The sequence below is a fragment of the Trachemys scripta genome, chromosome 11 (assembly GCF_013100865.1).
Source record: "Trachemys scripta elegans isolate TJP31775 chromosome 11, CAS_Tse_1.0, whole genome shotgun sequence".
Taxonomy (NCBI): domain Eukaryota; kingdom Metazoa; phylum Chordata; order Testudines; family Emydidae; genus Trachemys; species Trachemys scripta.
The window spans coordinates 40,430,070-40,453,584 of NC_048308.1; the positions used below are offsets into that span (position 1 = coordinate 40,430,070).

Sequence of the window (23,515 nt, forward strand, 5' to 3'; positions counted from 1 at the left end):
TGAAATTAATAGCCATTCTATCTTCTTGTGGTAAAGAGTTCCACAGTCTTGAGCTAACTTCTGAGAAGTGGTGAAGTCGTTACTCACTGATGAGCCTGTAAATTCGATGAGAGGAAAAACACCTGCACTACTTCAAGTAATTTCTGTTAATCCCGGCAGCTTCTTGGAGGTGGGACAGAAGTATTTGGTGATCAACCACTCAGCCAACACTGCAGAGGGAACCAGCAGGACAAGTATCGATGTATATCCCATGTCCATGGACAAGAAGTTATCAATCCATTCAACAAGTGCTATCTGTGTCCTGCGCATTGGCCTGCTACCGACGAGGATCCAGAATGCTAGCCATTGATAGGAGATGCTGAAGATTTCTTACGTCTATACTTACTTCCTGGTCCGGATGTAAGCGATCGATCTTCTGGGATCGATTTATCGCGTCTTGTCTAGACGCGATAAATCGATCCCGGAAGTGCTTGCCGTCGACGCCAGTACTCCAGCTCCGCGAGAGGAGTACGCAGCATTGACGGGGGAGCCTGCCTGCCACGTCTGGACCCACGGTAAGTTCGGACTAAGGTACTTCGAATTCAGCTACGTTATTAACGTAGCTGAATTTGCGTACCTTAGTCCGAAGTGGGGGGTTAGTGTGGACCAGGCCGGTTACTTCTGAATCAGCTTGCTTAGAAAAGTGGGGTTAGACAGTGAGTGGTACTTTGAGGATTTTAGCACTGACTGATGGCTTCTTTAGTAGAAGTGTAATACTAAACCTTGTTGCAAGCTTTGGATTTGGGGGTAGTTTTGCCTCTTCCAAGAAGGTGGTTTACTTCTCTGTTGGGGATCCCAAATATTTTTAACTCTTTTACTAGCCAGGAATGGCAGGGATTACAGTAGCAGGTGCTAACCCTGACTGCCTTTAATGCTTCCAGAATTAGTGGTTGAGTGTCAATGAGTCAAATTCTTGGCGAGAGGGTAGCGTGTGTTTAGCTCTCTCTTCAGGTTGCTGTTCCTGTCCCAAGAGGCCATCTTTGTGAAATAAGGCGAGAGTTCTTTGCAGCTTGAAGTGCTGGTTTCTAGGGTTGAGTGGAGACAGCTTCAGTTTACTGTCTGGAAGAGATCTGCAGTGTGTGACTTTTCTACCTCTATGGTAAAGGAGTGGTACAATCTCTTTCCATCCTGCACCGAAGTGGCACAGGTTTTTCAATAATTCCTTGTGCCAGAGTCTCTGTGTAATCTAAAGGTTTGCCATCTTGGAATCTTTTTTCCCTATGCTGTTTCTGTCACAGTTAATCCAAGAACCATGGAGATGCATGTGGGCAGCCAGGTGACAGAGCATTTTGAGGCCAGACACCTAGCACCAAAACACTCCCCTTGCACTCCACTGACCACACCTATCTCCATGATCACAACTTCACTAATGATTCTACACTCTGGCCTCCTGATTAGAGAGAGGTTTCTTTAAGGAAGTTTGGGGATTTGGCTGCTTATATGAGTTTTTTGGGGGAAGTCAGACACAGTTCTTGCCATGTGACAAGGAGAGTTCTGATTTTCACCGAAAGGAGTAAGTCATCAAACCAATGAGGAGGTCTTTGTACTCCTTATGCCCATGTATCATCCAAAGATAAAGGCTCGAGGTATGGCCTTTTGTTTCATCTGTGCATCCAGAGACTGAACGTGAGAAATTTTAAGGTAGTTTTGTGCTTTGCTGTGAGACCTGTTTTCAGTGCCTGGACACTGAAGTCTTCCCAGACAATGAGCTTTGTGAACTTCATCACCATATCAGACAGTGTCTCAGTCAGCCCCTCAGGGAAACCAAGATGTCTGGGGGGGTCTATAGATTAGCAGTACTTTCAAATTAGCCTGGTCTCTGGTGTCTCAGATTATGTGGACACACTTGAAGGATTTTGTTTTGAGTGAGTACCTCCTGGTTTTGACTCCAGATGGGACTAAAATTGCTACTCCACCTCCAGATTTGTCCACTGCTTCTGAGTCTGTGGTGTATAGAGCAGCCTGAGTGAAACTATAAAAACTAAACAAGAGTTGCAAAGAGGGACTGTGATATAAGAGGTAATTATGCTCATCTCAGAACTGGTTGAGTTCATTTGCATAATGCATCCTTACTGGTTGTTCTGGGTGCTACTCACACTTCAGTAATAATTTGTATTCCACAGTTACCATCAAGTGTCAGTCTTTCTCAATGCATACTCTGGAAAATCAACATCATCTTTATGATGGAAGGAAATAGCAGAATAGGGAACTTCCATCTTTGTTATCTGGCTTATATGTAACAACGTTTTTTAAATACTGCAATACTTCGGCCATCATTAAGATTGGCAAGCCATGCCTATTGGCTCTGTTAACTCAGTGAAGTTGCATATGTTTTCAAACTAAGTTGGAAAAGTTGTATTCCTGAGAGTGGCTACCCTGCATAAATATTCATCTTCACACTAACTTTCAGAGTGACCTACACAAATGGATCAAGAAAAGCAACAAAACAGTGGCAACAAATGTGAGTTAATAAGCAATCAGGAAGGAAATCTATGATGAAAAGTATGCCAAGTGCATTTAGCTGCAATCTTCTGGTGCATGCTATCTTTGTACCAAGTGAGATGAAAACACTGGAACTGGAAGGTAAACAGGGAACTACTATTTATACTTTTCTCATAATACATGAACAAGGAGGCATTCAATTACATGAAAATGCAAAAAATTTTAAACTGATTAAAGGATTTTTTCCCCACAGTTCATAACAAATATATGGAACTCATTGCCACTAGAAATCACTGAGGTCAGGAGCTTAACAATATTCAAAACACAGATTGCACATTAATATGAATAATAAGAGCAGTCAAAGTTCCACTAGACAGGATTTAAAAAAAAAAATTTAGAAGAGAATAAACCAACTTACTTTAGATTATAAACCAACCCCTTACTGATGGGGGTTAGGAAGAAACTTTGCCTACAGATTGATTACTCTATAGCTGACCTATACTGACTGCACCACAACTAAGGTGGGGCAGAGTTTGTCTGGCACTTACCCAGGAAGGACAGCTCTGCTTTAGGGGAAGGGGTGGGAAGGAGGAGGTCAGGAATTGCTGTTTAAAAAAAAAAAAAGGGGGGGGGTGCTCAGTGGTCAGCTTTGCAGCAGACTCCCCCCTCCTCTCCCAGGAATGTGAAAGGCATAAAGGTACAAAACCTGGGTGGGGAAAGTCTCTTTGTTCCACACAGGGAGGAAGCCAGCACCCACCCTCCCTCCCCTTGTGGAGGTGAATGGCAGGCTAGGTTAGAGCCTGCTGTGGGCATTATGCTAGTCACTCCTCTCAAAGGGGGGCTGGGAAGGAATTTTTCCCATACCACCAGATCTGGCTTCGGTGGAGTGAGGTTTTTTCACCTTCCCCACAGCAGGTGTGAGGAAGGACCTTTTCTGGTGAGAAGAAAAGGTGGTAGGCCATATGTCGCAATTTATTTTGTAAGGTTGGGCGGATGTTCAGTGCAGGTACTCCATAGGGAAGGCAGCCAGTGACCAGATAAATGGCCTGGTAAAGGACTTAAAAGGAGGTACTGGATAAAGGAACAGAATGTGGGTGGGGGTTGGGGACTCCTCTGATTGGTACGGCAGGGAGCCAACCCCCTCTACCCTGCCCTGTTCTCATAGCCCACCTTAACCTTCTTACCAGGCTGGTGGATGATAAGGTCCAAGCCATGGGTTGGCTGGGGGACCTGGATGGAAACAAAGGGGGGCTGGTGGAAGCCCCAGAGAATTTATTTGAATAAGCATGGATTTGCCTGCACTGTACACTTTATCTGCCGGGTAGTCCCAGACTTCTATATAATAAAGTTGTGGCCTGTTTAAAATCCATAACAAGTGTCTCCTGTCCTTCTTGCCGTGTACCCAGACAATGAGTTTTTTTGTACTTTTCTCTGAAATATCTGGGACTCACAACTATCAGAGACTCAATGCTAGTGGTCTAGATAGACCACTAATCTGATGTGGGAAGGTAATTCCTTGTGAGATGTAGGATAAAGCACTTATACCTAACCAGTAAGTCTTCTAGAAAGTATCTTCACCACTGTTTTACATAGATGATAACTTTGCATGAATGTTTAGATCATGAAGACGATGACATGTTTCAAAAAAGTGTCATATTTAGGACATTTCATTCTGCAGTGGATCACTCCTCTACACGTCAATGTTGTATCTTTCAGCTTTGTTTCAATTATCCATGTCCCTTAAATAAAGACGGTGGAAGTATCCTTCAGATGTGAAACATACTGTGGTTTTGTTTGTTTCCTGGGGGAAGAAATCCTATAGTGAGTCATTTACCGTCATATACTTCCAATTCAGTTCAATAGTCTCTTATTTATTTCTCTTCTTTCCCAATTAACGTTTTATCTTTCGATCTCTCCTTGCCCATTATTCCATTTTAGTCTGTGCTTTTTCTGTGAACAGGAGTTGAAGGGGTGTGTTATCAGTTTATGAGCATAAATTCCAGTACAACAAGGTGAGACTACACCCTAACTTTGAAACACAGAGCATTCTCCTTTTAATACTTCTATATTTGGTAATTTTACTTTATAGCAATAAAAAAAAGCACAGATTACTCAAATGTAAGCAGAACAGCCACTTCCCCTAGACTAAACTGTATTATCTGCAAGTCTCAAAAGCCATTTGCTTGCTTCATTGTACATTTTAAATTATTGCCATTACTTGATGTACTGTCATTGTTCAGTTTAACTTAAATAAGCTTTAATTTTAGGATTCCATATCCAAGCTTCTCCAAATTTAGGGAGGTGGAGCTGGATCTGGGAGCATCCTGGTTGAGCCCATTCTAGAGTTAGCAGAGAGGCAAGCATATCTGTTCTGAATTCAAATTTCCAAAATTCAGGTGGTTTGGATTTGGGGTTTTGGTTCAGCCCATCTCTAGTCCTGCCATTTATGGTCTCTTTTTAAACATAGATGGTAAGCTGCATTGGGCAAAGATCATCTTTTTGTTCTGTGTTTGTACAGTGCCTACCACCGTGGGGTCCTGGTCTATGACTGGGGCTCCCAAGTGCTAGGGCAATACAAATAACGAACAACAACAAGAAGCAGATCCATGGCAGGAGGGATAGCTCAGTGGTTTGAGCATTGGCCTGCTAAACCCAGGGTTGTGAGTTCAATCCTTGAGGGGGCTATTTAGGGAACTGGGGTAAAAATCTGTCTGGGGATTGGTCTTGCTTTGAGCAGGGGGTTGGACTAGATAACCTCCTGAGGTTCCTTCCAACTCTGATATTCTATGATCTCACGTCCATGTGCTATTTTCTGTCACAGGGGCCATGCTCAGGCTTATTCAGTGTCTAACAGCTGGAGGAACCACGCCTAAAATACCAGCCCTTCCCCCTTGACTTCACTGACATTTTTGCCTGCTTGTGATTATATTATGGTAGTGCCCCAGGGCCCTGTACAAACAGAGTAGTAGACAGTCCCTGCCCCAGAGATCTGACCATCTCCCTAGACAAGACAGAGAGAGTGGGGGAAGGAGTAGAACACACCATCAGAGTGAACAATGTGATGGCAAGGTCAGTTCCACATTTGGATGGGGGAGATAAGCAAAATGGGAAGAAGAGTGAAGGCAGAGGGGATACTGAAGGGAAGGGGGTGAGTGGGACAGAGCACATGTAGAGTTCAGCTGACATGTGGAGGCTGTGAGGAAGGGGAAGGAGGGAAGAGAAATAGAGCAAACAGCCAATCAGCACAAGTCAGATAAAAGTCCTGACAAAACTGTAGAAAGCTCTCTGAATGCTTTGGCTGCTTCTGCAGCTGCTCCTACTGGTTGGAGTCCCTGGCTGGTTCCTCTCTGTGGTTTTCCCCCAAAGGCCACATGTTTGGGAGGGAGGAGGGTCTGGGAGCGGAGGAAAGGCACCTCCTGGGTTTTAATGCCCCCAAAGTGGGAGGTGGCTACCTGGCACAGCTCTGGATAGGGTAGAAGGAATATTGGGAGGGGGATATCCACTAGGCTAGGTTATATTATCATGTACAGAATGGTTTTGTTTTTTCCCCCACAACACCAGTATGCATGTCTGATTTAGAATGAGATACCAAATCAAGCATTTATCTTGAACACAGCAAAAGTGTTTCTCAAACATGTTACAACACAAAAGCTGTTTCAGAAAACTCTTACAGTTGTACACCCTGAGTAAGGCTATCTTTTATATAAGTTTTGCAGGCAAATGGTAAACAAACTTCCAATCCTCCTATATAAATTATACAAAATCTTTATACACAGTTTACTCACTATACAATTTTCAAAACACTTACTTGGTTGCTAAAATATAATATGGAGCAGTGAAATGTGCAAATAGGAGGGAGTAAGTATGAACAACTGTGTGTACTGGAGTTAAAAGTCTGCATGGCTCTACTAGCTATATCTCTGCCATTAAACAGACAATTAAATCAACTGCTGGATAAAGTGAATCTATTAATATGCCTAGATATAGCTTTTATAAACACTTCAGAGGATTTCTGCACTGATATGCTATTTTTACCTTTTTATAATCTCATACGTCATTTCTTAGAACTGTTTTCTTGGTTTGTTACTTTAGGGACATATTAAAAACCTAACTAAACCAATATCCATGTTTACAAGAATATTTTTCACAGCCTCTAACACTGTATGAAGTTACTTAGAATCAGCTTTCCAGGACTTCACTAATGCTAGAATTATCCCCACAACAGAGTCTGTGACCATGAAAGATCTAGGACCTGCTTTCTGTGTATAGAATATAATAATACAGCAAGTTTTGGTGGGATTATTAGACCAGTTGCTACAGGGTTAACATAATTTATGACAAAAAAAATCACCTTAAAAGACCTCCTATTACTTCATGCAATTGAATTTGTGTAGCTGGACCATTGTGTCTGCCTAGAACACAATTAACTTCAACCTGCTCAGATTCAGTTACAGGACTGGTCCTACGTACATACCGCACGAATGAAAGTCAGCTATGTCTGGAGAATAAGATAGCAGCCAACTAGCCCACAGCATAACAGAACAGAAAAGGGCAGAACAGCGTAGGCTGGGACGTTTTTGGTCAACACACCCTACCTTATGAAAAATACCATGTGACTGTTTAAATAATGCATTATTTTTATTGATTTAAAATGTATTTTAATTATAAATATTAGTTACATACATACATAAATGCACTCACACAAACACTATTATTTATCATCTTATCCTTGACATGTGATATACAATGTCCACATGGAGCAGCTCAGACCTCATCTACTAAGGTGTCATTCAAAAAAATGCTCACATAGTAAAGTGCATGGAAGACTATCTACTTCAGAAGGATGAAGGACTTAGGTGGATGTTGCTGGAATTCAAATTTATGGTTCTAAGAGGTTTAATTGTTTCACACCTAGTGCTTAAGCACTTGGCATTTGCAAACCTAACACGTGCACGGGGAAGTCTACTGGACCTAGAACAGGCCTTCCTACTTCAGAACCATGCAGAACAGGCTTTGTAAGATGTAGAACAATCTGAAGTGTAGACTTTCTATAAGCTGAAGCTGCTGGATGTGGAATCTACTTTATACATAACAAAAAGCTTCTGAAATTGTCTCTTCAATAAATGAAGCCACCAAAACAAACTTTCATTGGGGGGAAGCCACACAATAGAGATTGCCTTCCTTCCTTCCCAAGCCATCCACTACAGGCTTTGCATGACCCAGTCCCACCAAACTGAACAGACTTTTCCAACACCAACTTTACCCAACAATCAATGATATAATGGTGTAAAGGCTTAAGAAAGGGATATAGGAGTCCGTAACTTACAGCAAAGATTTTCTTGCATTTTTGGACCGGTTCCTACAGTAAGAATATAATGGATCTAAAAAATATGGTAGGGGATATGTCCCCCCCACCAATTTCTCCTTTGGTTATTTTTATACAAGAACTGATTTTTTGTAAACACTCCAGAATCATACAAAATGGGCTTCTTACAAGCCTGATGTACCCAGAGCCATCCTTTTGCAAACATCTCTCCCTGAGACAAGCTTTACATGATCCTACATGACTCATTTCTACATCCCTCACCCACCTATTTGAAACTAAATGAGAATTTTTTTTTTTAGCTTGTATTAACTGGGTTGAGCTTTCTGAATGTAGACCCACCTAGAACAGATTTTCTGATGACCCCAAATAACTCCAAAAAGTATTTCTATGATTCATATACTATCATGACTCTTTCAGTAGCTAATATTTTATACTTCAGAGGAAGGTCAAAACCTCACCTACCTACTATATCCACCCAATTTTGCAGAGCCTATATGCAAAATAAATGCAAAAAGCTATTAAAGGTTGTATGAGGGTAAAAATCCTCCTTAGTGATACTTAAGGTTCTGAAATATCTGCTCTAGATCATTTGCTATTTGAAAATAATTTCTTATGGTCATATGTGGTGAAGAGTTCTGTTCAAGCATTTCCCATTAAAGGGTGTATCAAAGGCATTTTGCCAGAGTTGATCTGGAAGAAAAACAAGGCAACCTTGGAACAGAGATTTGAACAATTTAGCTAGGTAACTGACTCTAGAAGAATGAAGGGGACTCTGCACAAATACAGCTCTACTGTGGTGAGGAACAGGAGTTAAATGAATATTTTGAGAATTTCAAGGGAATTTGAGTAGAACACTAGGTCAAATTCTGCCCTCGGTTACTCTGACATAAATCTGGAGTGTCTCTGTTAGAATGTGACCATTCTACAGTGGTACATGCCACTTCATGGTTTGTTTTCCAGAACAAACGCCTTCTTTCCTGAGTAGATTTTAGACTTCTACCGCTAACTTCTCTTATGGGGTTAGCGAAATAATGTATGCAAAATAAATGAGAAATTGGAAAGGTCAGTCAGGGCACCTGAGCTACAGGAAGCTTTTTTTGTTTTTATGTGTTTGTTGTTTGTTCCCCCTCCAGACCATGTTTAAATCTCTAGATATCAAGAATGCTTAGAGAGTTCCCACAACATCCAATAACAAACAACAACTGAGCTGGAAATAGAAGCTCTTATAGACTTACAAAGTACCTTGTTTAAAATACATGAATTTATCAGACAAGTCTTGTTTAAAGAAATAGAACTTTTGAAACTGTAAGACTAGAAAAAAGTATTTTTCCTCCTCTCAGCAGATAGACATTTACTAACTTTATCTAAGAGAAGAAAGTAGGTTTATAGCTTGAATTTAAATTGACAATCTTCTACCTTCTTCTTGTTTCAAAAAAGAAAGGAATTCCACTGAAGCAAACATCATAATGCAAGTGCAATGAAAAACATTTATCCCACGCAAATCTTTGCTCTGAGCATTGCACCAAAGAGACAAACTTGAATAAATTCAGCAAAGTTTGCATTTAAATGGCAACACTTGTCATAATTCATCTGACAGTCACAGCTGAAAGGAAACACAAATGTGTAAACGTGATGAATGTAAGTGCTGTAAAGTAGACCCTGCATCTTTGACTCTTTAACTCAATATTTATTGAGCTCAACAGAAAGACCTCAGCTTGTGAGGCTCTCTCTTAGCTCCATCATCAGTAAAGCTCGAAAATGAGAGATTTTGTTTCAGGTATCACCACTGAGTTTAAAATTTTGACTCATCAAATTTTAGCTAATCCTAGGCATGATGCTTTAAAATGAGAAGCACCTCCTGAGAGATGCTGGCTATGGAAGCTGAAAGTACTCCATTCCCCTTTGAGCTCAACATGAATAGATCAACAGTTCTACCAGTAAAACATCGTGCTTAGTTTTTCTTAAGGTATAATCTATAGATACTACAGCCTGGAATATTTTCCTATACTTTACATTGTTCATATTCATCAGTCTGAAACTGAAGATCTACCACAGTTTCAGCCAATCTTGTTTTTATTAGATGGAAATATAAATGAAAGATGGAAGTTCTGACTTAATGGGAAATAATTGTATTACAACAGTACTGGGAGAAGAGTCTATCCATAAAATAAGAGTAAATATCCATTAAATATATTTACATTTTGTTATTTGTCACTGAAGTCTGACTTCAAAAATTTTATTCTGTAGAAAATCAGTTATTTTTAAGAGAGGAAAGTGTTGTGGTTAAGGCACTGGATTCAGACTCAGAAGATATGGATTTAGTACCCTGCTCTACCAAAGACTTCCTGTGTGACCTAATCTAGCCCTTCCTCAGTTTCCCATTTGTGTAACAAAACAATAACTCCTTTGTCTGTTTTGTCTGTTTAGATAGTAAATTCTCCAGGACAAGGATTATCACTGTATCTGTCTATAGTGCTCTGTATAATGAGACCCTGATCTCCATTGGGGCCTTTATGTACTACTGTAATTCAAATAAATAAAATAAAAATAAATAGTGGATTATTAAAGAACCAGGTGTAACTAATAGAGTTATTGGACATAGTTTTCTCTCTCCTTTGCTGCTACTATTATAGTATACTAGTCATGTTAAGTACATTTTGTAATGTCTGTTATTCAGATAGTTTTTGGCATGGGGAGAGTGCCCACAAAACAGTGTTTGCTAAATTATTGCACTTGTGTTAGAACTTAGGAGCATAGTACAATGCATTGATGGCCTTTTGAACTGTGGAAACTCTGAAAGGTCACAGATTCCAGGGCAACCTGTGAGTGGAGCTATGGAACAATGGGGATGGGTGAAAGGATAAATCATGTAAATATTCCTGCCACCCATATTCCACTGCTTATGTTTTATCTGTCCCTACAGCCCACACTGGGGATACCCAGCTCATAGGAGTTACTACAGATTTAGGGCCGGCTTAACCCTTCCCAGCCCCTCAAACACTCTCTCTTTCCCTCTTTCCCCCTCTCAGACAGTGAGAAGCAGCTTCTAGCAAAAACTATTCTGATAGTAAAACATACCTGGGTTGGGCAGAACTTTGTTTTCCTCCCCGCATCAATGATCTGTGTGAAGAGAGACTCCATCCGCACCGTCAGTCTTCAGTCATGAGAAGCCTGATCTCTGCAAGTCTGGACTCCTGCCAGGAACATATTTTCTTTCCCAGTAGGCAGAAGTGTGAGATGATATTCTTCAGGCCACATAATCATTTATCTCATATTCAGAAGGGTGCTGCTAGACCATGAGAACCTGCTTGGCCCCATACCTTTCAAATACATCCCCAAATATAACAACTAGTTGTGGAATGCCAAAAGTAAGCATTGCACAGACTTTGAAGGTATAGTCTCTGTCCCAAGCAGTTTCAATATACATTAGACTCTATTAGCCAGAATATGCCATCGCATATAGATTCCAAGAGCCCAAGCGGCTTGATCAAGATACATAGAGTTTATAGACCTGGTTGTGACCTTGCTTATATTAGTGTAAATGAAGAGTAACTTTAGTGAATTTGATTGAGTTACAACGTGTAAAACTGGGATGGGTGATGCCCAGTGACTACACCTGGGAAAGGATAAGAGGTCACAGATATATCATTATGTGGCCTTAAACAAGGGACATCTTCCCCATCTGAATCAGGAGCAGCCTCCACATACACAGTCTGAGAGACCTGCAGTACTTCCATGGGCCAGCAGACTCACAGATGCTACTTTGGGGCTTCACAATAAAGCTCTACATCTGGCTGCATAGGCTGATGTACCCTCAGTCACGATAAAGTTCCCATTCACGTCACATTGATATCCATGGCCCGAGTACTGCATGAGTGCTCTGACAGTTGCCTTAGAAATATCTACAATAAAGGAGCAATTCAAAGTCAGAATTTGGCTCTTACTAACCCTGTATCTAATCTACCAAAAGAAGGATTGAATCATTTTATTTGTTGTGCAGAAAAAATGTGTCACGTTTTTCTCATGATATAACATGCCACACTGATATACCCACATGACACTAACAGGCCTTAGTTTTAAAAAGAAAATTCAAAACATTTTAGCTGAAGGACAGGGTCATGATTTATACTGCCGACACGATAAAAACTATTTACAACACAGTCCACTTTAACCATCCTGATCTTACCTCTAACAAAGGATTCGACTTGTCAGAACTTTTTAAATGTGGAAAAACAATGTAATTAGGGATCTTAAAGCTTTATGTAAAAATCATGAAAACAAATGTACATACACATGCTGCATCCATTTTGCCTTGTGTTCTGTTTTCACAGATCTTTTCCAGGACAGTTTCACTTTCTTGTATATTTTCAACTAAAAAAAACATTCTAAACATCCAGAAAACAAATCATACACATGTACACCCATCAGTGGACTAAGGAAAGTCCTTCTTTGTCTTCCTCCTACATACAAACAGGCAAACACACACATTTTGGCACCTGGCAACCTACAATACGGTTGCAGTAGTATATGTGTGTGTACATCAATGTCCTCTCGGTTCAAAGAACAAAAAAAGAACAGTTTCTCTCTAGGATAATATGTTTGATCCATGTGTTACCACCCTAAGTACAATAATTTCATTAAGACTTTCTTTCAAAGCTCCTACTAATGTGATTTCTTCTAATGTGAAAGTTCCATAAGTTATTGAACACCTCACCTGCAGTGCCCATATTAAAACTTGCAGTTTAACTCTTGAATTGATATGAAGCCCAATTTCAAGGGCACCAGGCACTAGGGTATTGTAAGTGCCTTTAAATGACCAAGATGAATTGCTGATTTTGCAAATATCCCTCGAAAACCAGGAATTCTATTTGAATTACTAACATAACAGATGTTTGCTAGGATCTGCCATGCTGTCTGCGTACACAGTTATGCTAATTTGGCAGAGTTTCTCTTCAAGTTAGCTCTGAGTCATTAAAGCACACAGCTAGTAGGTCCGTCTGTCTAACTAATAATTGCCTATTATTGATATTAATTAACATTTTTTGCACCTTCCCTCAGTTTTGACCTGGTATCTGTTGGTAGTCTAATCACAGTAGCCTATTAAAAGTCAAAATACGGGGGCCTATAGCAGTCATGAGCCATTTATCAAAAAGCAAACAAGGCCAATTAAACAGGCAGCCAGACAGTTGTCTTGATTTGCCACTGACTGTTTCTTGATCACCATTATAAATTGCTAATCGGGCAGAAAGGGCTAAGCACTGCATCTGCAGGGGGTGGGTACTGCTCACTCCCCGCCTGGTGACAGGTGAGAGAGGCTAGTGATGGCCGTATTGATGTGAACTGCCCATCAGTTGGTAGTTATTGTTAAAGTTCATGATGCTACAGCTGATCCCTTCCTGCTGAGAGTCAATCAAATTAATTAGCGCTAGAAATTCTTCTGTATTATTTTAAAGCAGAAATACAGAAGGAACACTCTGTAATTTGGTTCCAGAGGCAATGGGGAAAAAATCTTCCTGTATTACAGAGTGGGGGGAAAAATCAAATATTGCTTCTTCCATTATTTTATAATAAGGGCTGCAGCTAAAGGTTTTTATAGCCACAGATCAAGAGATCATAATAGAAGCATATTGACAGATTTTTTTTCCTGCAATACTCCAAGGAACTGGCTGAAGCAGGAAAATATATCAAAACCTTATCATCAGAGCTGAGATCTTCTGTGAAAAATCAATAAAGAGTTATACATGGTTTGAGTTTAAACAGTTCTCTGTAGTCATTTAAACATAGCGCATCTGTGCAGCTTTTTACCTCTGGAGACTGGTGTAGCCTAGCAACTGCAAGGCTTAAACCGATTAACTACAAATGAAGTACTGTGTGCCTATCAAAGCAATTGTTCATGGTTGCCTTTGTTGCAGAGACTGAGCTAATTGAACATGATACAGTATGAAGATAATTAACACCCATGAGTTTGTTAATTGCCTGTTAGCATTACAACACAGTCTCTTGGTTTCTTTTTAACTTGCTCTTTTGCAGCTTCTTACTTCCCTAAAAGGGTGCAGGACCTATTTAGCTGGCAATGATATCTTATAGTTTATTAACCCTTTTCAAAGGAAGAATGTGGTAATGAAGCAAATTCTTGTCAAACACAAGCTCCTACATAGTCCGTGCAATTTATGGAGAACAGAAATTTGTTTTACATAAGCTGCACAAACTATGTTTATTTTCAGGGCTAATTTATTTCAAGCAATTTAGCCACTATAATTGCTTTAAAAAAATCTTTTGTGGGTCACTTTTATGACTCAGCTGCTCTGCCTTCTAAAGTGAGTGATAAATGTCTTTTAGGGTTGGAATATTAATTGAAGGCAGCATCTGGTCAGCAGCTGACCTACTATACTTGTCTTCTTTGTTGACTGCCCAGTTAAAACTAGCAGTTTATTTGCTTTATTTACCAGCTTCTCTCTTTCCATTCTGGGAGTGCAGATAAACTCAATTTCGTCTATGCCAAAATGTAATACTAATGGTAAATATGGAGGGAGAGCGAGAGACAGATCAATTTGTCACAATCTATTAATCTGAAATAGTTTTAATCTGAGTAATTTTTTTTAAATTAGTTATTGTGTCTCAGAGAATATTTCTCTATTATTTATATCTGTGGAATCTGTGAAGAATGCAGATGAAAGCTCATAAGAACAATGCAATGTCTGAAGGTATAAATGTATAGGACATTTCTCTATAAAATGGAGTCAGCATTTAAAAGGCAAAGCAAAATATAAGCAGAATAGCCAAGAACGATTAGCATTTGGTTGCTATAGGCAAGTCTCTGATGTTTAAGCTCCACTTGTCCCATACTGAATGGAAATACCTTGGCTGTGTCACAGTTGTTTAAAATAGATTTTTCTTAAAGGATCTTGGGTTTAACTGTTACTGTGTCATAGTTAATACTTGCAGAAAAGCCATTCCCTTGAGGGACACTACTAGTGCCCAATTACAAGTTCCATCATCAATCATAAGTATTATTTATTCAGCAAAATGAATTGCTAATTAATAACTGATGAGCATTATGGCCTTGAAGACTGTAACACTATTAATTATGGTTGGCAATTGGGATTCTGCCCATGAAGGACTACTGGGTGCATTTTCACAACAATTAGTGCACAGAGGTTACAAGGGAGAGGGAAAAAATTAATCTGTATGGCTTTTAGAAAGTAACGTCGTTTCTGTGCAGAATAAACAGTAACACATTCTTACCATACTGCACTGTTCTTGTTTTGTTCAGTTTGGGTTTTTAATCTAGAGTGACAAGGAGGCAAATATTATGTCAGCATGTCAAGTGGAAGATTTGGCATTGTGTCCTAAAATGAGAGTTCCTGCTGAAACTATACATGGAACCAATGTGGTAACAGTATGTTTGATGTAACACTGCTGCCTTGTGTTTAGTATCCCATGGCTGCTTGGCTGATGCAGTATGCTGTGATTAGTGGACTGACATGCAACTTTAGACCTCTAGCAACTGCTAACTGATAAATGTTTTCAGGGTGGTTAACATTAGCATTATTTTTCAAAACTGTGACTGTGAGCTTTAGGTGAGAGAAGGAGAATACAGTTCACAGTAAGCCCAGGTCCAGGTCTTTCAGTAACTCATGATGATACTAAATTGTCCCTATAGGATCATAATTTACCCTCAGCCCTTCCCTCCCTCTAGCCTTTGTTTACTGTCATCTCTTGCTGTGTTATGTCTAATTTTTATTATAAACTCCTCTGGGCAGTGACTGTTTTTTTCATTTTTCTGTAAAGTGCCAACCACATCTATGGAGCTGTAAAAAAATACCAGAGAAACCGAAGACTAAAGACTAAAACAAAAAGTCAGTTCCTGCCACGGAGCCTGTAGGCCAGGAAAACTCTTCCAAAGGCACAAGCCAAAAAGAGCGGCTAGAACGTAAAAATGGTCTTTGTCATTATTGACTATTTCTATTATGGTAACACCCAGAGAACCAAATCAAGATCAGGGCCCTATTATGCCAGGAGGTGTATAGATATGTATGAAAACACGATTCCCTGCTCTGATGAGCACTTTCGAATTGATTGTTGCAGCCCCGGGTCTGAGCAGAGAGGACACTTAGATGGAGCCTCGTAACAACAATATTATTTGCATTTGAGTTTCACTAAAAGTATTTAAAAAAAAAAAGAAGCCAGGCAAACAAAAGGGGGGAAAGGAATTGCGGCACTTGGTAACTAATGCCTTCCTAAAAAGGCTCACTTTGTAGGCCATTTCCTCATAGTATAATTGCAGCTCCTTACACCAGGGCTGAATTTGGCCCTATCGGTTTGGTGTTTATATAATAATAGTTCAAGTGGTATTTGAGCAAAAAGGTATCCTTTTTTGCCCCCAGGTAAGAGGGAAAGTAAACTACAATCTTAAAGCTGGTAATGTGTGTTCACAATGATTAAAAGTGATCAGTTCAGTAGGCAATATGAATGTATTGGATGCTTGTTAAATAGCAAAACACAAGGGCTCTCTCTCATATCTATCATAATTCCCTATTGTTACTGGAAGCTTTATATGCACTTGAGTTTAGGTGCTGAATTTCTGATGTGAGATGAGAAAAGTAGAAAATGCATTTATTTGCTGCAGTCACACAGTGACGACACTGATCTCCATAAAAAGACTCATATTTGGGAAGAACTGTTTTCTGTGGGTAGTTTCTGGCTATATAAACTCTTATCTGGAGACCAGAGAGATTTGTTTACCTTTTTTTAAAAACACAACAGCTCTACTAATTTCCACATTGTATCTTGACTGTGTATAAGACAGATCTACTACAGAATTAAATAAGCTCTAATCAATGTTACTAGAAAACGACAAAATGATTTTGCTAGAGATTGTAAGGATTTTGCCTTTAAGAAACATTGTGGAAAATAGCACTAATTTGTAGAAAATGTCTCTTGATTCTAACAATTTATTTTTGATTTTAACAGGTTCTCTCTCTTTTACAAAATATCTGTAAATGCCTCTTTGGCAATTGTTCGATTAGTCCTACCAACTCAGCTTTGATCCATTTTTGCTCATGTTGAATCCACTCCTGATCTTCTTCCTTTTATTCTGCTACAGATGCAAAGCGAAGAAGTAAAGATGGAATGAATCCACAGTTTTTAATTGATTTGTACATAAATGTAGCATCTTTTAAGTTACTGAAATGCCTCAAAGCCAACTCCAAAAACAGACACAGATTTTGAAACTCACCCACCACCCCCACCCCACTCACTACCTTCTGAAGTAAAATAACTATAAATTTGACATTTTGTGGCATGTCATGGCTTTGCTTTTTTGGGGGGGAAGAGGGAGTCACATGATAAGAGCAAATATTGGACAGTCAGCAGTTAAATATCAGCTAGTCTAGAAAGGTCTGGCTGGGAGACTCCATTTTGTCTCTCTGTGTGCGGTAGAATGAACACAAGTGAAAGAGAAGCCAGACCTGAGAGTTCTTTTGTTCTTTTGAGATAAATCCTTGTAAAGATGAGTGTGAAACTTGCAAAACACAGATGATAAAGCATGATAGCACTGATTCTGGCAGAGTATATCTGCTATGATAGAACACATGCAAGGAAAGCACCCTGAGATGCACACTAAGACAGTGGTTCCCAAACTTGTTCTGCCGCTTGTGTAGGGAAAGCCCCTGGCGGGCTGGGGCGGTTTGTTTACCTGCCGCATCCACAGGTTCGGCCAATCGCGGCTCCCAGTGGCTGCAGTTTGCTGCTCCAGGCCAATGGGAGCTGCTGGAAGCGGCATGGGCTGAGGGATTGAATTGAAAATTGTTTGAATTCCACAATATATCTACTTAGCATTGTTTATGATAAAAGTCTGAATTTGACATAATTTGTAATATTTATCTATATAAATTTTATATAAATATATAAGATTATCTGGCTATATATAGCCAGATAATTTTGGAACACTAATCTAATATAGAGTCTCAAATATAATCCTTGCCAAAAAAGGAACATACGGTAAAATATATTTACAAAAGACCATTTCACATTTTCACTTGCAAGGTGATTCAGATTTTTTGTGTAAGATCATTTTGATTTAATTAACGCCAATGCTTAAAACAACATGCTTTATTTCAGGGACATGAGATGGAAAAAGGGAGTATATCTTCAAATGTGAGAGACTACAAAATATTATTCAATATAGAAGTTTCTGAGAGGGGACGTGGGTGTGAATAGATCTTTAAAAACATTTGCAGATGTGGAAAACCCTTTGTTGAACAGTGGTAGTAAACATATGGAGAGAAATTAGTAGCTATAAGGAAGGCAACATGGAATACAGTGCTTACTTATACCTACTTTATTGTAAAAGAATATCCTTTTCGTAGAAGCAATATAGGAAAAAGCACCCAGAATGATTTAGGCACTTAGAAAAGTTAACTCTACAAAAACAGCTGCCAAAATTGAAACACTTTTTAAGGGAGGAAATCTCATTGAGAAATACAAAATTCTGAAGGGAATAGAAGTGAGATTTTACAAGACTATTTGAGATAATGTCAAATACAAGAACAAAGAAGCATAAACTAAAGTTAAAGAAGGGTCAGACCCTGAAGGAATTTAGGCAGAATTTCTTCAGACAGAGTACTGAGTATATAGAATTAAAGACAAAGGGCAGCAATAGGAAAAATTATTGTAAATAGTTATAAAAAAGGAGTTGGACAAGTACAAAACACCAAAAAGCACTGTGAAGTATGATTGCTAACTCCACAGAAGAGAGAGACTTGAATGGGTCACCTTGTCTTTTCCAGCCTTATCAATTTCTGGTTTTGTTCCTTTTAATGCAGGAGTACAAGTCTCATTGACTTTCAGTGGGACTTGTGCTTAAGTCATTTAGGCACTTTTGACTGCATAACCATAGACCAGTGGTTCCCAAACTTGTTCCGCCGCTTGTGCAGGGAAAGCCCCTGGCGGGCCGGGCTGGTTTGTTTACCTGCAATGTCCGCAGGTTCGGCCGATCGCGGCTCCCAGTGACCACGGTTCACTGCTCCAGGCCAATGGGAGCTGCTGGAAGCAGGGGCCAGTACGTCCCTCGGCCCACGCCGCTTCCAGCAGCTCCCATTGGTCTGGAGCAGTGAACCACGGCCACTGGGAGCCACTATCGGCCGAACCTGCGGACGCAGCAGGTAAACAAACCAGCCTGGCCTGCCAGGGGCTTTCCCTGCACAAGCGGCGGAACAAGTTTGGGAACCACTGCCATAGACATTAGAGTTATTAGGACATCCAGTCCAGCCCCTTGCTAATACAAGAATTTCCTACCATACACCTTCTAGCATTTTGTCCAATCTAAATGACTACAAAAGAGGGCTTCCTCCACTTTCCATGGGTGCTCATTCAACAGCCTATTATATTTCACTAATGACTTTTTCCTAACATCTTAAATTTTCCTCTCTTAATTTCACCCCGTTACTCTTGTTATTCCCTCTTGCACAATCTTAATTAATTTCTCTCTCTCTCTTTAGTGTTTATACCTTTCAGATATTTCAAACACCCCATCAATCATCTCTTAGCAAAGCCAGAAGTAGGAAAGTTAGCTATGTTAATCTTGCCATATGATTCAATCCTTTCAACCACTCCCCACAACTGCTTTTGTTGCTTCTGTCTGAGCTCCCTACAATTTGTCAGTACTTTTATGGTCATGTTATTCCCAGAATTTAATCCAAATTGTAGGTGTGGCTTTACCAGAATTGCATAGAGAGCAACTATGCGTGGTCCAACATCTCTAGATATACAAACCAAAATTGCATTGACTGCTTCTAATGCCTTCTTGGCTTTTCAGACTTATTTGAGGCATGAAGCATTGGTGATAAACTATGTGCATCATGGGGTCAGATTTTCACAAGAGTTCTGCAAAGCTGTCTGTCCTTTTTGGTATCTAAATGGGAGCAGAAGAACTCCATCTGTGGGAACTTTTTAAAATCTCACCCTTATTTAGGTGCCTAATGAGGACATGGTCCCAACTGTGCTTGAAAATCTAGTCCTGAGCTCTTTTGAGAATCTGGCCCATAGTGATTAAGGCATATCTCTGGGCCAAATGCAGACTTGAGTAAGCAGGGGCAATCCCCATGGGCTCAGTTCAGTGGTGATATAAATAGTGATACAAGTTATACATCAGCTCGGTTTGTAGGAACATTAGTGTAAGGGAAGCACTGTTTGAAGAGCATTATGCTTTTGAGGTAGCCAGTGATGTGCCTTGTTTTCCATTTGGAAGCTGGGGCTGGCAGCAGTGTGTAAAGGGCAAAGATGTTACTTGTTGACCATGCAGAGATTGAGGACCCATTGGAAACTCTGGGCCAAACCCTTTGAATCAAAAAATATTTGCACCTCTCCACCCCCACAGCTCTCTGCCATGCTGCTGTTGGCTCCCACCATAACCATATGTATGGGCAATTACCAGCAGATTCTATTGTGCTGGTGCATAGCAGAGACTAAATAAATAAATAAATACATCTATTCACATAGCACTATCTTTCACAGATTTACCCTTTTGGTGTGATGGAAACACAGGAAGGCATGACATTTTTCTGTGAGCTTCTAAAAATATTTCCTTTATGTTACTGAGCTTCCTTGTCACAGAGTTGCAGCCTGAGCAGATTGGAATCTCTCTCTCCACCCCAAATACAGGTTGGGAAAAATAATTGTTTACTAGATAAGTAGTAGACACAGTATCTCCTGGGAGTTAGGTATTTGTATAATAAAATTAAAAGAAGTTAGAGGACAAACTTTGCAGTTTACAACAATTCATGCACGTGGTACTATGCCAAAGCTCCATTCACCAGGGTGCCAGATGGCAGAATTTAACGAAGAGGCAACCTCTAAAAGAGAAAAAATCTGAATGGGTCTCTTCATATATCCCACCTATGGACCCATCCTAAACTTCATGTTAATGCAAATTGTCTAAGCAGGTGTGAACTGCAGAGTTTGCACAGTGGCAAACATCAAGTAGTGTGATGTAGGAGCAAGAATGTACCCACACTTAGCATAAGGGCTGAAAGCAAAGGTGTTTGCACAGATATAAGCACAAACAATGCTAGAGGAATACACTATCTACATGCACAAACCTACATACCATGTTACTGTATGTACATTATTTAGACAGAGAGAGATAATGTGTATGTGTGCATTATAGGCAGGGCTAGTAGCACCATCTATTAAGGTTGGCTGACACTTCTCATTATAAGACCCTGTTTTCAGTTGCTTATAAAACTCTGCCAAACTTTAACCATTTGGGCTAAAATGTCCTATGTAGGGTGTCTGCCTCAAACTGAATTCTTTTGGAAACCTTCAGCCATTCCTTAGAACAAGGCCAGGAAAAAATATGTTGCTTTTCAATGTTAAAAAAATTCTGGTGACCTTTCCTTTGGAAAGCTCTAGCACTCCCCCATACTTTACAGCAGGGGCTTGAAATTTGGCAGGGAGGGTGGGCTACATGCCAGGGATGTGTCTTTTGCTGTCTGTCTGTAAATCTGCACAAAGTTGGCCAAGTTATAAGCCCTTGAATAAAAAAAAAAAATCACAGTTCATATACACTCAGTAGAGACTTGTGAGAGTTAACAGCTAAAATCTCCAAAGATTCTATCCTTGCTGAGCATTTTCCATCCCCTCACAGCTCTCATGCTGACCAGATTGTGCATGCACCATCCCAACTGAGCACATTCCATGACTTCACAGCTCCTACATATGACAGGACAGTGCAAGTGCCATCCCCACAGAGTGATCACATGTGCACCATTCAACCCAGGGCTACAGGAGCAAAAACAGACTTTCCCTGCTGTGATGGGTTGAATCACAGAACCCCCCCTTGGGAGCTGCCAACTGATGTGCCAAGACTACTTCTGCCCCTGCTTTCCTGCCCTGGCAGCTTAGGTCTTCAGTGCCCTGCCAGGTTTGAGCCAGACTCACTAGCCTGCTGCAAACCCAGACCCAGGTCTGAATCACATCCCCTAAAAGCTGTAGGCTTACCTGAAAGCAGTTAACAGAGGTGGTCTTGTCTTTAACACTCAGATGCCCAACTCCCAATGGGGTCTAAACCCAAATAAATCTGTTTTACCCTGTATAAAGCTTATGCAGGGTAAACTCAAATTGTTCACCCTCCATAGCACCAATAGAGAGATATGCACAGCTGTTTGCCCACCCAGGTATTAACACATACTCTGAGTAAATTAAGAAGTAAAAAGTGATTTTATTAAATACAGAAAGTAGGATTTAAGTGATTCCAAGTAGTAACAGACTGAACAAAGTAAGTCACCAAGCAAAATAAAATAAAACACACAAATCTATGTCTAATCAAACTGAATACAGATAATCTCACCCTTAGAGATGCTTCAGTAAGTTTTTTCCTCAGACTGGACGCCTTCCAGGCCTGGGCACAATTCTTTCCCCTGGTACAGCTCTTGTTCCAGCTCAGGTGGTATCTAAGGGATTCCTCATGATGGCTGCTCCCCTTTGTTCTGTTCCACCCATTTATATATCTTTTGCATAAGGCGGGAATCCTTTGTCCCTCTCTGGGTTCCCACCCCCTCCTTCTCAATGGAAAGACACCAGGTTAAAGATGGACTCCAGTTCAAGTAACATGATCACATGTCACTGTAAGACTTCAAGCCTTCATTCCTCCCATTGCCTGCAAACAGAACCATCCACAATCAATTATCCTGGTTGATGGGAGCCGTCAAGATTCCAAACCACCATTAATGGCCCACACTTTGCATAATTACAATAGGCCCTCAGAGTTATATTTCATATTTCTAGTTTCAGATACAAGAGTGATACATTTATACAAATAGGATGACCACACTCAGTAGATTATAAGCTTTGTAATGATACCTTACAAGAGACCTTTTGCATGAAGCATATTCCAGTTACATTATATTCACTAATAGCATATATTTATAAAACCATATAGACTGCAATGTCACACCTGCAATTTCTGATCCCAGCTGCTCCTGGCCAGGGTGTGGCTGGCCACTGGAACTGAGAGCAAGAAGGCTGTCTCTCTCCTTTGCTCTTAATTACTCCTGCTGGCACCCAGGCAGCATGCAAGAGGAAGCCATTTAATTCAAATGCAGGGACAAGAGACAGATCAAGTGTATTGTGGGGAGGGCTGGGGGAGTAGATTGGGACAAAGTCTGCAGGCAGAGATTGGGACTAGACACTGGCAGGGGAATGGAGACTGGGATAATCTGGGTAATAAGACTGGATCTGGAGACGGAAACAGGAAGGAGACACTGGTGGGGAGAAGAGAGATCTGATGTGGATTCATGGACTAGCAGAGCAAGGAGATTGGTCCTGGGAATGATTTTGGATTGGGGAAGAAGGTGGAGGTCAGGCAGACAGAGCTGGCAAGGATCCGTGGCACAGGGTGAGAACTGGGAGTTGCTGAGTAAAGAGATTGCAACAAGGAGGAGAGGATGCACACTGGAGGAGAAGCCCAGGGTGGGAGACTGGGAGTGGGAGCCACTGGGGATGGGAAATATGGACAGGGAATGGGCAGATGACTGGACTTTTGAGTGGCTACAGTAAATAGAGAACCCAGTAATATGACCTCTACCACCTCTGTTGATACCTGGTAGACTCCATTTACTCATTCTGTGAGACCAAAATGCTGATCGCATCTGCTCTCATAAGGCCAAACCAATATTTTAAAAAAGGCTCTAGAGCAGTCAGTGGTGG

At 40.5% G+C, this 23,515-nt stretch overlaps 1 long non-coding RNA gene across 1 annotated transcript in view; it reads right to left on the reverse strand.

Moving 5' to 3' along the window:
- The window catches only part of LOC117884991, a 50,214-nt gene extending 39,205 nt beyond the window's left edge, over nt 1-11,009 (reverse strand). Inside the window, exon 1 of the long non-coding RNA XR_004647692.1 lies at nt 10,886-11,009. This is a non-coding gene — a long non-coding RNA (uncharacterized LOC117884991). The remainder of the gene's footprint in view (nt 1-10,885) is intronic.
- Nucleotides 11,010-23,515: the final 12,506 nt, after the last annotated feature.